This window comes from Pelophylax lessonae (genome assembly GCF_965119305.1).
Source record: "Pelophylax lessonae genome assembly, chromosome: 1".
Classification (NCBI taxonomy): Eukaryota; Metazoa; Chordata; class Amphibia; order Anura; family Ranidae; genus Pelophylax; species Pelophylax lessonae.
Genome location: NC_138768.1, coordinates 702,159,415 through 702,175,709, shown reverse-complemented (window position 1 = coordinate 702,175,709; position 16,295 = coordinate 702,159,415). Strand labels below are relative to the sequence as shown.

General features: G+C 47.6%; 1 long non-coding RNA gene across 1 annotated transcript in view; it reads right to left on the bottom strand.

Annotated features, from left to right (window-relative positions):
- Positions 1-2,517: 2,517 nt before the first annotated feature.
- LOC309545115 overlaps positions 2,518-16,295 on the bottom strand; it is an 83,481-nt gene continuing 69,703 nt past the window's right edge. The window contains exon 2 of the long non-coding RNA XR_014224874.1: positions 2,518-2,711. This is a non-coding gene — a long non-coding RNA (uncharacterized lncRNA). The remainder of the gene's footprint in view (positions 2,712-16,295) is intronic.

The window sequence follows — 16,295 nt, the reverse complement described above, 5'->3', positions numbered from 1 at the left end:
AGTATAAAAGACTTTCACACATGATTCACTCAGCTTTCACCTAGAATTCATACATTTTTACTAAATAGGTTAAATTGTAAAAATAGTGAGTTAGTGGTTAGCACTTTTTGCAACACCGGGGTCCCCCGTTTTAAACCCAGTCAGGAGGAAAGTATCTGGATGGAATTTTCCTGTTGTGTGTTTCTTTACGTGAGTTGCCTTCATTTTTCTCCCAGCTCCTGCTTGTGTGGGTTTGTTCCTCCCACATGCAAAAGACATGCTGGTAGGTTAAAAGAGAAGTGCTGGAAAAAAAAAATCAATCCTTCATGCTCACCTAGGAGGTGAGTTAAGTATTGGTCCGATGTTGCCCCTGTCCTCCGTTGGCTCTTCAGTGAGCAGAGAGCTGGTGACTGTCAATCACTCGCTATCTGCTCTGCTCCTCCAGCGAATGTGAATGTTATAAGACTTACTGCTTTTTTTAAATATGCCCCCAAAGTGTTATATATTTGTAAAAACAATTCTTCTTTGGAAGATATATGGGAACTGTACCCCAAAATGTTCCAACACATCTCTGTTGCTAGTAAGAAAAGTAGAAAACACTTGCTGACAAAGTCAGTGCCAAAACAAGCAGGCCTGGCTGTGGCATTAGCAGTCTTTATAAAGCCCTGAACTGATACAAGAATTATCACTGACAAAAAAAAAAAAACTATATATATATATATATATATATATATATATATATATATATATATTGCTAAAAAAAATTGAAGGTACACTTTTTGATCAGAGTATAGCATCAATTCAATTAAACTCCTGGGAAATTGCTCTAGTAAGTTAGGTAGCAGAGGGGGTTGTTAATTAGTTTCAGCTGCTTTGGTGTTAATGAAATTAACAACAGGTTCACTAGATGGGCAACAATGAATAAACCTTCAAAACAGGAATGGTTTTACAGGTGGAGGCCACTTAATTTTTTTTCCTACTCATCTTTTCTGCCTGTTTTTCACTACTTTTGCACTTGGCTAGGGTCAGTGTCACTACTGGTAGCATGAGGTGATACTTGGACCCTATAGAGGTTGTACAGGCAGTCCAGCTCTTCTAGGATGGCACATCAATACTTGCCATTCCCAGAAGGTTTGCTGTGTCTCCCACCACAGTCTCAAGAGCATGGAGGAGATTCCAGGAGATAGGCAGTTACTCTAGGAGAGCTGGGCAGGGCCATATAAGGTCCTTAACCCATCAGCAGGACCAGTATCTGCTCCTTTGTGCAAGAAGGAACAGGATGAGCACTGCCAAAGCCCTACAAAATGACCTTCAGCAGGCCACTGGTGTGAATGTCTCTGACCAAACAATCAGAAACAGACTTCATGAGGGTGGCCTGAGGGCCCAATGTCCTTTAGTGGGCCCTGTGCTCAATGCCCAGAACCGTGGAGCTAGATTGACATTTGCCATTGAACACCAGAATTGGCAGGTCTGCCACTGCCACCCTGTGCTTTTCACAGATGAGAGCAGGTTCACCCTGAGCACATGTGACAGACGTTAAAGGGTCTGGAGAAGCCGTGGAGAACGTTATGATGCCTATAACATCATCATGACTGGTTTGGTGGTGGGTCAGTGATGGTCTGGGGAGGCATATCCTTGGAGGGATGCATAGACCTCTACAGGCTAGACAATGGCATCCTGACTAGGGATGATTGAACGGGTCGGGGCGACCATCGGTTTGACCCGGACATTGGGTGTTTGAAATTCGGCCGAATTCCGAACTTTTTGCAGTAAAAGTTTGGAATTTGGGTCACCCGAACCGCCCAAAATGCAATGGGACAGGAAGTGGGCTTTAAAAGCCCATGATTGGCCCAGAAACGTCAGTAAAAGCCAATGAGGGGGGCAGGAGTCTGCTAGGAACGTGATTGAAGTGACTACGGGGACCAGATGCCAATCAGGAGTGAATACACCCCCCAGTATATAACATAGCCCCGCCTAACCTCTAGCACTGTAATACAGAGGCTTTGGAAGAGACTGGAAGCATTTGTGTTTCTCCTGCTGTGTTAAACAATGTTTGCTGCATAGCTGATTTCTTGTAAAGCTCCAGATCAGCAGAAGAGCAGTCAGCTTACAGAAAGATTGTCAGTGTAGTTAGAAATACAGCGATTGTGCTGTTTGAGTTAGAAAAAAAAAATTTTAAAGGGACAGTGTCAGTTAGAAATTATCTTCTGCTGTATGGAGCTGTTCTTTTAGTGTGAGGAAAGGGATATGCAGTGTAGTTAGGGTACTATATACCACTATAGTTAGATTCAATAATCTAGTTTTTGTAGGGATAGTTTTAAGTGTCAGGGTTCCCTCTAGTGAGCACGTTGCACTGCTGATATATCTACAGCAGGTATACGTTCTTGCTAGTCAGCTATTGTGCAAAATACATTTCAGTGATACACACATCTGCTGTATTTAGCCACAACTTTGGGTCGCATAGCAGTGTGCGTATTGCAGGTGATTTTCACATTGCTCACAGTTGATAAAGCCTCAGTGACAAGTTAACGCCTGTTCTTGTTGTAAGCGTTAAGTCCACTGCAAAAGGCTTTGCTACTCTGCGTCACACACATCTGCTGTATTTAGCGACAACTTTGGGTCGCATAGCAGTGTGCGTCTTGCAGGTGATTTTCACATCGCACAGTTGATAAAGCCTCAGTGACAAGTTAACGACTGTTCTTGTTGTAAGCGTTAACTTGTTCCCATCCGCGCTACAGCCTATATACGGCTGCAGCGCGGACTCGAATTTTCGGGAGGCCGTTTTTAAACGGCCTCCCAGTGACACGCCCCCCGCGCGCTCCCGCAGATCGTGGTGAATGGCCAATCACAGCGGCCATTCACCACGTGATCGGACCATCCAATGAGAGATGATCTCATATGTAAACATATGAGATCATCTCTCATCGCCGGCGCTCCTTCCTCACACGGAGACTGCAGTGTGAGGAAGGAGGGGGAGCCGTCAGCCGCCGGGGACACAGAGACATGTAATCAGGGCACTGATCACCAGTGCCCTGATTACTAAAAGGTAAAAAATGCCCCCAACAGTGCCCACAGTGCCCGCCATCAGTGTCCCCCATCAATGCCCACAATCAGTGCCCATAGTGCTTCCAGTCAGTGCCCATCAGTGCCTGCTCATCTAGGCACTGATGAGCACTGACTGGCAGCACTATGAGCTCTGAGTGTGGGCACTGATGGTGCTGCCCATCAGTGCTCATCAGTGCCACCCGTCAGTGTCCATCAGTTCCATCCGCCAGTGCCCATCAGTGCCGCCTCTCAGTGCCCATCAGTGCCGCCCGTCAGTGCCGCCTCTCATTGCCCAGCAGTGCCACCTCTCAGTGCCACCTCTCAGTGCCCAGCAGTGCCACCTCTCAGTGCCCAGCAGTGGCGCCTATCAGTGCTCATCAGTGCCGCCTATCAGTGCCGCCTATCAGTGCCGCCTATCAGTGCCGCCTATCAATGCCGCCTATCAGTGCTCATCATTGCGGCATATTAGTACCTCCTCATCAGTGCCCATAAGTGCCACCTCATCAGTGCCCATCAGTGCAGCCTATCAGTGCCCATCAGTGCAGCCTCATCAGCGCACATCAGTGAAGGAGAAAAATTTATTTTCAAAATTTACTCGCAGAAAATAAGAAAAACTTTTTTTTTTTTTTCAAAATTTTCTGTCTTTATTCTTTTTTTTTGTAAAAAATAAAAAACCCAGAGATGATGAAATACCACCAAAAGAAAGCTCTATTTGTGTGAAAAAAATGATAAAAATTTCATATGGGTACAGTGTAGCATGACCGCGCAATTGTCAGTCAAAGTGTGACAGCGCTGAAAGCTGAAAATTGGCATCTACAGTGACCCAGGCAGAGAAAAGTGGTTAGTCTTCTGCAGTTGGCAGAGCAAATAAAGATGACTCCATGTCCACCTCAAGTCCTCCCTTAGACCCAACTTCAGACATGGCAGAGGAGTCAGCTGAGCTGTTTGACCACAGTGTCAGCTATCTACTCCTGCCTGATGCTCAGTCCTTTATGGAGTCTGATGTTGGATCTGAGGTTCAGGAGGAGGCAGAGCAAGCAAGAGGGGAGAGCAGATGGCCCACTCCATCTAAGGCCGGACCTGTTGTCTCCCGGGCCACTATACAAACCTCTTCTTGCTGGGCCTTTTTTGAGACATCTCCTGCAGATTGAACAGTTGCGATCTGCAAGATTTGTCATAAGGGAATAAAACGTGGCTATAAGGTCAACCACTTGGGTACAAGCTGCCTAACCAGGCATTTGACAACCCACCACTTGGCCCGTTGGCAGGAGCATTTGAAGAACCCGCAAAAGGGCCAAAGATCGGTCAGTTGGCCTACTAGTCCTTCTCGCGCTCCTCCTCGTGCTCCACCTGCACATCAGTCTGTCCCTGCTATAGTCACTCGTCACCTGTTGGCAGCCTCCAATGACAGGAATGATGATATAGCACGCAGTGTCGCATCTACCTCCAGCACACCACCAGCTGTAACATCTAGATGGAAAATTTCGATTCCACACATGCTGGAACGGAAAAAAAAAAGTATACTCCCCGCCACCCACATGCCCAGCGTCTAAACAGTAGTTTGGCAAAACTACTGGCTCTGCAACTCTTACCATTTAACCTGGTAGAGTCTGCTCCCTTCCGCAACTTTGCAAAATGTGCAGTTCCACAGTGGCAGGTGCCAAGTTGGCATTACTTTGCCCTTAAGGCCCTGCCATCCCTATACCAACATGTGAAAGGCAATGTAGTGTCATCCCTGGCCAAGTCAGTCAGCCGTAAGATACACCTGACGGCTGACACTTGGTCAAGCAAACATGGGCAGGGACGGTACATTTCTGTCACTGCTCATTGGGTGACACTGCTTGCCAGCGGAAGGGATTGTGGCCAAGGCTCGATGCTGCAACCAGTATTGCCCCCATGTCTGCAAACAGCTGGTGGTGTCGCTGATCTGGGGAGATCGATCACTTCTACCCCCTCCTGCTCCTCCTCCTCATCCTCCTCCATGCCCTCCTCTGCAGAATGGTCCTTTGAATATGATGAGGTACCACGTAAGCGTTCAAAGGGCTATTCTATGTCTCAGGCCAAAAGGTGTCACGCAGTGCTGCAGCTCGTGTGTCTAGGGGACGGACAGCACACTGCCCCTGAGATTCTTGGGGCTCTGCAGGCACAGGCCCAGAGGTGGTTGACACCACGTCAGCTGCAGCCAGGAATGGTGGTTTCCGATAATGGGTCAAACCTCCTGGCCGCCCTTCGGCAGGGAAAGTTGACCCATGTGCCATGCCTTGCGCATGTCCTGAATCTGGTGGTACAGCGGTTTTTAAACTCGTACCCGGGAATGCAGGATGTGCTAAGGATGGCAAGAAGGGTGTGCAGTCACGTTTGGCCAAAGTGCAGCGTGAGTTTCACCTGCCGGTACACCTGCAGCGCGAGTTTCACCTGCCGGTCTGTGACATGCCCACCCGCTGGAACTCCACCTTGGCTATGCTGCAGCGCCTGTACACGCAGCAGAGGGCCCTCATTGAATATCTCTGCGAGTACGGCACCAGCACTGGCTCAGCGCACCTGGGCTTTTTTTCGCCACGGCAGTGGCTTTTGATTAAGGATGCATGCGCTGTCCTCTCGCCATTTGAGGGGGCCACAAGGATGGTCAGCCGGGACAGCGCATGCATCAGTGACACCCTACCGGTACTGTTTTTGTTGGAGCACACTCTGCGTGGCATTATGGACAGGGCACTGGAGGCAGAGCAGCAGGAGGAAGAGGAGGACTTCCTTGCCTCTCAAGGCCCCCTTTATCCTGACCCCATTATGCCTAGCTCCCAGAGGCCCGAGCAGGATCCAGGGGTGGAAGAGGAGGAGGACGATTCTTCGGGAACTTTTGCGACAATATCTGTCACTGGGTTGGCAAGGTCTGCTTTTGTCATTCTCCCCCGGATGCAGTGTTCCTCTAGTGCCCCACACACAGCATGCTGATGCTTGCAGCCAGAGAGAACTCTCAGCTGTGCAGTATTTCCCTGGGCTGAGGTGGTGGGCAGGGCGGGGTGTGTGGTCAAAAAATTCTTTTTTTCAGATCCTCAGAGAGTTCTTTGCCATGAGGTGCCATGTTGAACTTCCAGTGATCAGTATGAGAGTGAGAACGATGACACCACATTTAACACACCTGCTCCCCATTCACACCTGAGACCTTGTAACACTAAGGAGTCACATGACACTGAGAAGGGAAAATGGCTAATTGGGCACAATTTTGGAAATTTCACTTAGGGGTGTACTCACTTTTGTTGCCAGCGGTTTAGACATTAATGGCTGTGTGTTGAGCTATTTTGAAGGGACAGCAAATTTACACTGTTATACAAGCTGTACACTCACTACTTTACATTGTAGCAAAGTATCATTTCTTCAGTGTTGTCACATGAAAAGATATAATAGAATATTTATAAAAATGTCAGGGGTGTACTCACTTTTGTGAGATACTGTGTATATATATATATATATTTCTATATATTTGAAAATTGATCAATCCTAATGTACTGATGGCCTATCTCACTTCTTGATGCCCTTAACCACTTAAGCCCCGGAAGATTTTACCCCCATTCCGACCAGGGGGTATTTTGCGATTCGGCACTGCGTGACTTTAACGCACAATTGCGCGGTCGTGCGATGGTGTACCTAAACGAATTTGGCGTCCTTTTTTTCCCACAAACAGAGCTTTCTTTTGGTGGTATTTGATCACCTGTGCGATTTTTTGATCACGCGCTATAAACAAAAAAAGAGCGTCAATTTTGCAAAAATAGCAATATTTTTCACATTTTTTTATATGAAATTCCCCAAAAAAAAAATTTAAAAATCAAAATTTTTTTACTTTTTCGGCCAATTTGTTTTATGCTACCTATGTTTGGTAAAAAAAAATCGCAAAAAGCGTATTTTGATTGGTTTGCGCAAAAGTTATCGCGTTTACTAACAAAGGGAAAGATTTCTGTCATTTTTGTTGTTTTTTTTTTTAACGTGTAATGGCGGCGATCTGCGATTTTTTTTGCGGTACTGCGACATTGGGGCGGACAGATCGGACCCTTGACTGACATTTTTGACACTTTTGGGGTTACCAGTGACATTTCTACAGTAATCAGTGCTATATATATGCACTGTTACTGTAAAAATACACTGGTAGTGAAGGGGTTAACTTTATTTGGGAGGGAGGGGCTGTGTGTATCCCTAGGGGCATGCTTTCTACTGTGATTGGCTGGGGCTTGAGCTGTATGGACACTGATCAACGGATCTACATACTAGATCCGAGTGATCAGTATCCTAACAGCAAGGAGAATGACAGGTGGCTTGTTTACACAAGCTGCCTGACATTCTCCCTCTCCCCCACCGATCGCTGAGTGACCGGCGGACATCGGGTCCGCCGGTCACACGCGCGGGGGGGTCCGTGACCACGCGGGAGCGGGAGCGCGCCTCCGGGGGCGCGCGCTCGCTCCCTAGACCCTCACAAGCTAGTGACGTAGCCCTACGTCACTTTGCCTGTGAGGGGTTGACTGCCGACGTAGATCGGCGTTAGGCAGTCGGCAAGTGGTTAAATGACCTATTTTTGGAAAGTAGACAGTCTGAGGTATTTACTAAGAGGCATGGTGAGTTTTTTGAAGTTATCATTTTTTACCCCAATTGTTTGGTCAGTCAATCAGCCGATGGACCCGATATCCACTGGGACCCACCAATCGTTCATGATAGAGGCAGAATGGCGGTCTGCCTATGTAAACAAGGCAGATCACCGTTCTGTTAGTATAGAAGATAGAGATCCTGTGTTTGTGCCAGGCAGGGACACGGATTTCTGTCTTCCCACAGTTAAAGCACCCCCACACAGTTAGAAAGCACTCCCTAGGGACACATTTTGCCCTTTGATCGCCACTGATGTTAACCCCTTCCCTGCCAGTGTTATTAGTACAGTGGCAGAGCATTTTTTTTTTTTTTTTTTGCACCGATCACTGTATTAGTGCCACTGGTCCCCAAAGAAGTGTCAAATGTGTCACTTAGTGTCTGCCGCAATGTCGCAGTCCTGCTATAAGTTGCTGATCACAGCCATTACAAGTAAAAAAAAATCCTATAGTTTGTTGGGCAAACCAATATCAATATATAATATACTATATACAACCAATATCAACATCAATATACGCTTATTTGGATTTTTTTTTTTACCAAAAAACATGTAGTAGAATATATATTGGCCTAAACTGATAAAGAAATTCAATTTTTTACATTTTTTTTATTGGATGTGTTTTATAGCACAAAAAATGAAAAACCACAGGGATGATCAAATACCACCAAAAGAAAGCTCTATTTCTCGGAAAAAGGACATCAATTTTATTTGTGTACAGTGTTGCATGACCGCGCATTTGTCAGTTAAAGTACGCAGATCTGTATTGCAAAAAATGGCCTGGTCATGAAGTGGGGTAAACCTTCCGGAGCTGAGTGGGTAAATTGCTGGTAAACTACTGCTTTGGCCACCTCCTTCTGTTTGTAAACAAAGCAACTAGGAATAGCAATCACCTATACCAGAAACTTATTCTAGATTAGAGTGTTGTATAGATGGTAATGACGGACTCCCACAAAAAAGGCGTATGGTTTGACCCAGCTATACATATCTGATCTTTATCCTTGATGAGGTTCTTATATGGATGTTGAGGAAGACCCCACAAAAAAAGAGTGTGGGATCGCCCCAAATTCCGTACCTCCCCGGAAAAGCATTTTGTTGATGAGGACAAGGGCTTCTTCCCCTCTACCCTGGCCCAGTGGTTTGGGGAGTTTGTGGGTGGGGAGCTTATCAAAATTTGAAAGCTCCATTTACTAATAAGGGGCCCCTCAGGTACCAGCTCCCCATGTGAATGAGTAAGAGGTACAAGGTTCCCCCTACTTATTCACACACACACAAAAAAACGGAAAGTGTAAATAAAGATACACACATTGTAAAACGTTCTTTATTAAAGAGGTGATGGTTACAATGACTACCACATTGTGGATGAGAATAGAGAGAAGAATGTGTCTAATGGGTTAAAAGGCCATTTCTGAAGGGCAGAAAGAACCAGATTGCCACAGAAAAAAAATTATAAAAGACCCTCTATGTTATCTGCACATTGGAGAGGTATTGACCTTTAAAGGGAAAGAAGAGCATAGTTTAAACATGCACACCATATCTTCACCATAACACTCCACAAGGAGTAATGGACTTTATTGGTGGGTGTACAAAATTGGGACCATCAGACACACATTTGCAGATACTAACTCTACAGGATCAGAAAAATAGCATGGTACACTATGGAAGGCAATATCAGAAGCAGAGATAGGCAAAAGGTCAGGACAGCTGGCAAACAAGTCTAGACAGATACAAGCTTAAACTGATGCTAAAGTCTGAGTTTTTTATTGTATAAAAATAGCAAATAGGTTATACTTACCTGCTCTGTGTAATGGTTTTGCACAGAGCAGCCCTGATCCTCCTCTTCTTGGGTCCCTTTTCGGGACTCTTGACCTCTCCCTCCTGCTGAGAGCCCCCACAGAAAGCAGGTTGCTATGGAGGCACCCAAGCCGAGCCACAGCTCATTGTGTCCATTCAGACACAGGGCCACGACTCGGCTGTGTGGCGCCCGCTACTGTTTTTTAACCAATCAGGAGGGAAAGTCTTCTACAACATTGCTGGATCGAGATGGGCTCAGGTAAGTATTGGGGGCTGAGGGGGGCTGCTGCACACAGAAGGTTTTTTATCTTAATGCATACATTGCATTAAGATAAAATACCTTCTGCCTTTACAACCACTTTAAGTCAGTAAAATAGAGAGAAAGCTATGTAAGAAATAACATGGACTGGGACTAGAAAATGTATCTAATGCTCAGGCAACAGATGTTGGTTTGAGCACAGCTAAATAACAGGTAGGAACTTGTCCTGTAGGTGCTGTATAAACAAACAGATGAGTTCTGGTAACACCTATACTTCCCAATGCTGGAAGAAAATGTGCCAATAAAACCACAAGTAGTAGATATATTTTTCTGCTGATCTGTGACACAGATTAGGTCTTATTAAAAAGAGTAAGAAGCCAGCAGTCTTTAAACCAGATAAAAAGGGCAGAGACCTAAGCTTTGATTGTTTGCTTAGAGCCAAACATTGGTCTCGACCCAGCCACTTTCCCATCCTCCACTACTAATTGTTTTATGTTTTAAAGATTTTTACTATTTACGTATTCGCTTTTTTATTTATTCCAATTATTATTTTTTATTTATTTTTTCTCATAAGGTCATCTCTCCCCTTTTCTTAATCAAACATGGTGTTACCAAAATCCCTTGGTGCCCAAGAGCTGCCTACCAAACATCCAGATGCCATAGATGAATATTATAGGAATAATATTTACAAAAGATTTTGAGCATTAAACTGTCACAAACCTCAAGGTTTCAGCACCACCAATTGGCTACTTTAAGCAAACGTGGGCAGGGATAGCATGCTGTAAGCAGTGTATTTTGGTTTGTGCTGCCCTAGGCAAGATTAAAATCAGATGCCCTACCATCTAAATTTGTCCCACACCTTCCTGTTTAAGATCCACCCCTTCATCTGTAAACTCCCCAACTCTTCACAGCTCTCAACTCTTCCCAAATTTCCCCCTTGTTCTTAACAAATTTCCATATTCATAACCCCCCCTCGCCCCACTCTTCACAGCTCTCACCTCTTTACAACCCCTCCCCATCCTTCACGAATCCCCCCTCCCACTCTTCACAGCTCTCACCTCTTCCCAAATTTCCCCCTTGTTCTTCACAAATTTCCTTATTCACAACCCCCCCTCCCCCCACTCTTCACAGCTCTCACCTCTTTACAACCCCCCATCCTTCACGAATCCCCCCTCCCACTCTTCACAGCACTCACCTCTTCACAAATTTCCCCCCTACTCTTCACAAACTCCTGTATTCACAACCCCCCCCCCCCACACTCTTTACAAATTTCCCCCTTGTTCTTCACAAATTCCCATATTCACAACTCCCCTCCCCCCACTTTTCACAGCTCTCACCTCTTTACAACCCCCCCATCCTTCACAAAACTCCCTCCCACTCTTCACAGCTCTCACCTCTTCACAAATTTCCCCCCTACTCTTCACAAACTCCCATATTCACAACCCCCCTCCCCCCACTCTTCACAGCTCTCACCTCTTTACAACACCTCCATCCTTCACAAATCCCCCCTCTTCATAGCTCTCACCTCTTCACAACCTCCCCCATCCTCCACAAATCCCCTCTTCACAGCTCTCACCTCTTTACAACCCCCCTATCCTTCAGGAAACCCCCCCACTCTTCACAGCTCTCACCTCTTCACAACCTCCCCCATCCTCCACAAATCCCCTCTTCACAGCTCTCACCTCTTTACAACCCCCCTATCCTTCAGGAAACCCCCCCCACTCTTCACAGCTCTCACCTCTTCACAACCTCCCCCATCCTCCACAAATCCCCGTTTCACAGCTCTCACCTCTTTACAACCCCCCTATCCTTCAGGAAACCCCCCCACTCTTCACAGCTCTCACCTCTTCACAACCTCCCCCATCCTCCACAAATCCCCTCTTCACAGATCGTACCTCTTTACAACCCCCCTATCCTTCAGGAAACCCCCCCCCCACTCTTCACAGCTCTCACCTCTTCACAGCCCCTCCACTCTTCACAAGTTCCCCCCCCTCTTCACAGCTCTCACCTCTTCACAACCTCCCCCATCCTCCACAAATCCCCTCTTCACAGCTTTCATCTCTTCACAAATTCCTCTATTCGCAAATCCCCCCCCCCCATTCTTCGCAGCTCTCACTTATCCACAGCCCCCCTTTCCCTCCATGCTCTTACCTATTCACAGAGGCCCCCCCCCCACTGTTAACAGCTCTCACCTCTCCTCCTAGAACCTGCTAGTCGGCGCAATCTCCCGCACTGATAGCTGACAGCAGGAACTGAGGTCCGGGCACATCCTCTGAGAAGAGTAGAGGGAGGTCAGAACCCCCACTTTCTCTCATCACCCCAGAGTGCTGCTCATAGACCAGCTTTTGAAGAGGCAATGGAGGGGCTGTAATGTGTGTCCCAGGAGAGGGCGTCTGCATTGTTTGCCTTGTTTGCCTTGCGGCAGATACACCCCTGGCTGTAAGTAAAACACTTTTAAGTGAACATCCAGAATTCAAGGCAGGACAGCCTTTTTATATTGCCACAGATGTGTATACCTATGGAGTGATCTTGCTATGGCTCTACTTTGGTTAAAAATGATGTTCTACTCAAACCAAATGGAACTCTTGATCTAAAGAGGATTGATGTGGATGCCAAAGCAAAATGTCTTTTATCCAGCTTACTTTGTTGTGGTGATCACATTAGGGGCAAGGCAGATCAAAGCTCATGACATTTTTGGACTGTCAAAGCAGACATTGCCTCTTTGCCTGACAAAGATGAAAGGTTTAATGAGAATATTCCAGCTGACTTTTCTTAAACAATCCAATGCTTGTGGCAAAATCGCCATTTTTGTTGAGGAAAAGGAAACAACAAAATATATTTTATACAGCTCATTGTGTAAGGCCTAAGTGTGTTTAGGCAGCTACTGAAAAATTTACTGTTTTTACATTCATTTTTAAATAGTTTTATTACGTTGTGTCTTGTTATGGTAAGTCATACCAATTAGTAATGGCATAAAGAGTCTCTAAATAAAAAAAATGAAGGTACTACAGAGGATACAGCAGTGTTAAATTGTTCAGAAGCAATGCAATGAATACCTCCCTCAAATCTCCTAAACTGATAAACCTATTTCAAATACCTTATTTCTATCACGTTATTTATAGCAATTCTGTGATTGTTAATATTCCTATTTAACTCTGAGCACAAAGGTTGGAGACTAGTAAAGATGTCACTGAATCCAGGAGCTTATTTTCTTCCATAGGAATCTGCAATCTCAATGCATTAGGCACAGGACCCCTTTATCAATATATAGCTACGGGCACACCATAGGCCTGTGCAAGGGGTGTGTCGGGTGTGCCTGGGCACACCCTATTACAAGGGCAGCTCCAGAGGGGTAGGGTGCTTGGGTTCAACCCCATCTCTGCGACAATATCTGTCACTGGATTGGCAAGGTCTGCTTTTGTCTTTCTCACCCGGATGCAGTGTTCCTCTAGTGCCCCACACACAGCATGCTGATGCTTGCAGCCGGAGGGAACTCTCAGATGTGCAGTATTTCCCTGGGCTGAGGTGGTTGGCAGAGCGGGTATGTGGCCAAACTCTCCCTCATACACACTCATATGTGGCTGCTCTGGTTGATAGAACAGCTAAAACTGAGAAGGAGGTGGATCAGAGATGGCAACCCGAGAGTCCTCTTCTTCTAGCCATGTGTTAAGTGGCTGATGGGGAGAAATTTACCTTTTCCCTGTAGTAATTCCCTTCATGCTTTATCTGTGCTGCTTAAACCCTTACACTGCACATGAAGAACTGGACAACTTCTCCCAGCCCTCCCACCACACACTGCTCACTGATTGTCCTCACCGCACACTGCTCACTGACTGTCCTCACCGCACACTGCTCACTGACTGTCCTCATCGCACACTGCTCACTGACTGTCCTCACCGCACACTGCTCACTGATTGTCCTCACCGCACACTGCTCACTGACTGTCCTCACCGCACATTTCTAACTGACTGTCCTCACCGCACACTGCTCACTGACTGTCCTCACCGCACATTTCTAACTGACTGTCCTCACCGCACATTTCTAACTGACTGTCCTCACCGCACACTGCTCACTGACTGTCCTCACCGCACACTGCTCACCGACTGTCCTCACGGCACACTGCTCACTGACTGTGCTCTCCGCACACTGCTCACTGACTGTCCTCACCGCACACTGCTCACTGACTGTCCTCACCGCACATTTCTAACTGACTGTCCTCACCGCACACTGCTCACTGACTGTCCTCACCGCACATTTCTAACTGACTGTCCTCACCGCACATTTCTAACTGACTGTCCTCACCACACACTGCTCACTGACTGTCCTCACAGCACATTGCTCACTGACTGTCCTCACCGCACATTGCTCACTGACTGTCCTCACCGCACACTGCTCACTGACTGTCCTCACCGCAAATTTCTAACTGACTGTCCTCACCGCACACTGCTCACTGACTGTCCTCACCGCACATTTCTAACTGACTGTCCTCACCGCACATTTCTAACTGACTGTCCTCACCGCACACTGCTCACTGACTGTCCTCACCGCACACTGCTCACCGACTGTCCTCACGGCACACTGCTCACTGACTGTGCTCTCCGCACACTGCTCACTGACTGTCCTCACCACATACTGCTCACTGACTATCCTCACTGCACACTGCTCACTGACTGTTCTCACCACATACTGCTCACTGACTGTCCTCACCGCACATTTCTAACTGACTGTCCTCACCGCACACTGCTCACTGACTGTCCTCACCGCACATTTCTAACTGACTGTCCTCACCACACACTGCTCACTGACTGTCCTCACAGCACATTGCTCACTGACTGTCCTCACCGCACATTGCTCACTGACTGTCCTCACCGCACATTGCTCACTGACTGTCCTCACCGCACACTGCTCACCGACTGTCCTCATGGCACACTGCTCACTGACTGTGCTCTCCGCACACTGCTCACTGACTGTCCTCACCACATACTGCTCACTGACTATCCTCACCGCACACTGCTCACTGACTGTCCTCACTGCACATTGCTCACTGACTGTCCTCACCACACACTGCTCACTGACTGTCCTCACTGCACATTGCTCACTGACTGTCCTCACCACATATTGCTCACTGACTGTCCTCACCACACACTGCTCACTGACTATCCTCACCGCACATTGCTCACTGACTGTCCTCATTGAAAATTGCCCACTGACTGTCCTCACCACACACTGCTCATTGACTATCCTCATCGCACATTGCCCACTGACTGTCCTCACCACACACTGCTCCCTGACTATCCTCACCGCACACTGTTCACTGACTATCCTCATCGCACATTGCCCACTGACTGTCCTCACCGCACACTGCTCACTGACTGTCCTCGCCACACACTGCTCACTGACTGTCCTCACAGCACATTGCTCACTGACTGTCCTCACCGCACATTGCTCACTGACTGTCCTCACCGGACACCGCTCACTGACTGTCCTCATTGCACATTGCCCACTGACTGTCCTCACCGCACACTGCTCACTGATTGTCCTCATCACACACTGCTCACTGATTGTCCTCATCGCACACTGCTCACTGACTGTCCTCACTGCACACTGCTCGCTGACTGTCCTCACCGCACACTGCTCACTGACTGTCCTCACCGCACATTGCTCACTGACTGTCCTCACCACACTGCTCACTGACTGTCCTCACCGCACACCACACACTGACTGTCCTCATTGCACATTGCCCACTGACTGTCCTCACCGCACACTGCTCACTGATTGTCCTCACCGCACACTGCTCACTGACTGTCCTCACTGCACACTGCTCACTGACTGTCCTCACCGCACACTGCTCACTGACTGTCCTCACCGCACATTGCTCACTGACTGTCCTCACCCCACACTGCTCACTGACTGTCCTCACAGCACATTGCTCACTGACTGTCCTCACCGCACATTGCTCACTGACTGTCCTCACCGCACATTGCTCACTGACTGTCCTCACCGCACATTGCTCACTGACTGTCCTCACCGCACACTGCTCACTGACTGTCCTCATTGCACATTGCCCACTGACTGTCCTCACCGCACACTGCTCACTGACTGTCCTCACCGCACACTGCTCGCTGACTGTCCTCACCGCACACTGCTCACTGACTGTCCTCACCGCATACTGCTCACTGATTGTCCTCACCACACACTGCTCACTGACTGTCCTCACCGCACACCACTCACTGACTGTCCTCATTGCACATAGCCCACTGACTGTCCTCACCGCACACTGCTCACTGATTGTCCTCACCGCACACTGCTCACTGACTGTGCTCTCCGCACACTGCTCACTGACTGTCCTCACCACATACTGCTCACTGACTATCCTCACTGCACACTGCTCACTGACTGTCCTCACCGCACATTTCTAACTGACTGTCCTCACTGCACACTGCTCACTGACTGTCCTCACCGCACATTTCTAACTGACTGTCCTCACCGCACATTTCTAACTGACTGTCCTCACCGCACATTTCTAACTGACTGTCCTCACCGCACACTGCTCACTGACTGTCCTCACCGCACACTGCTCACTGACTGTCCTCA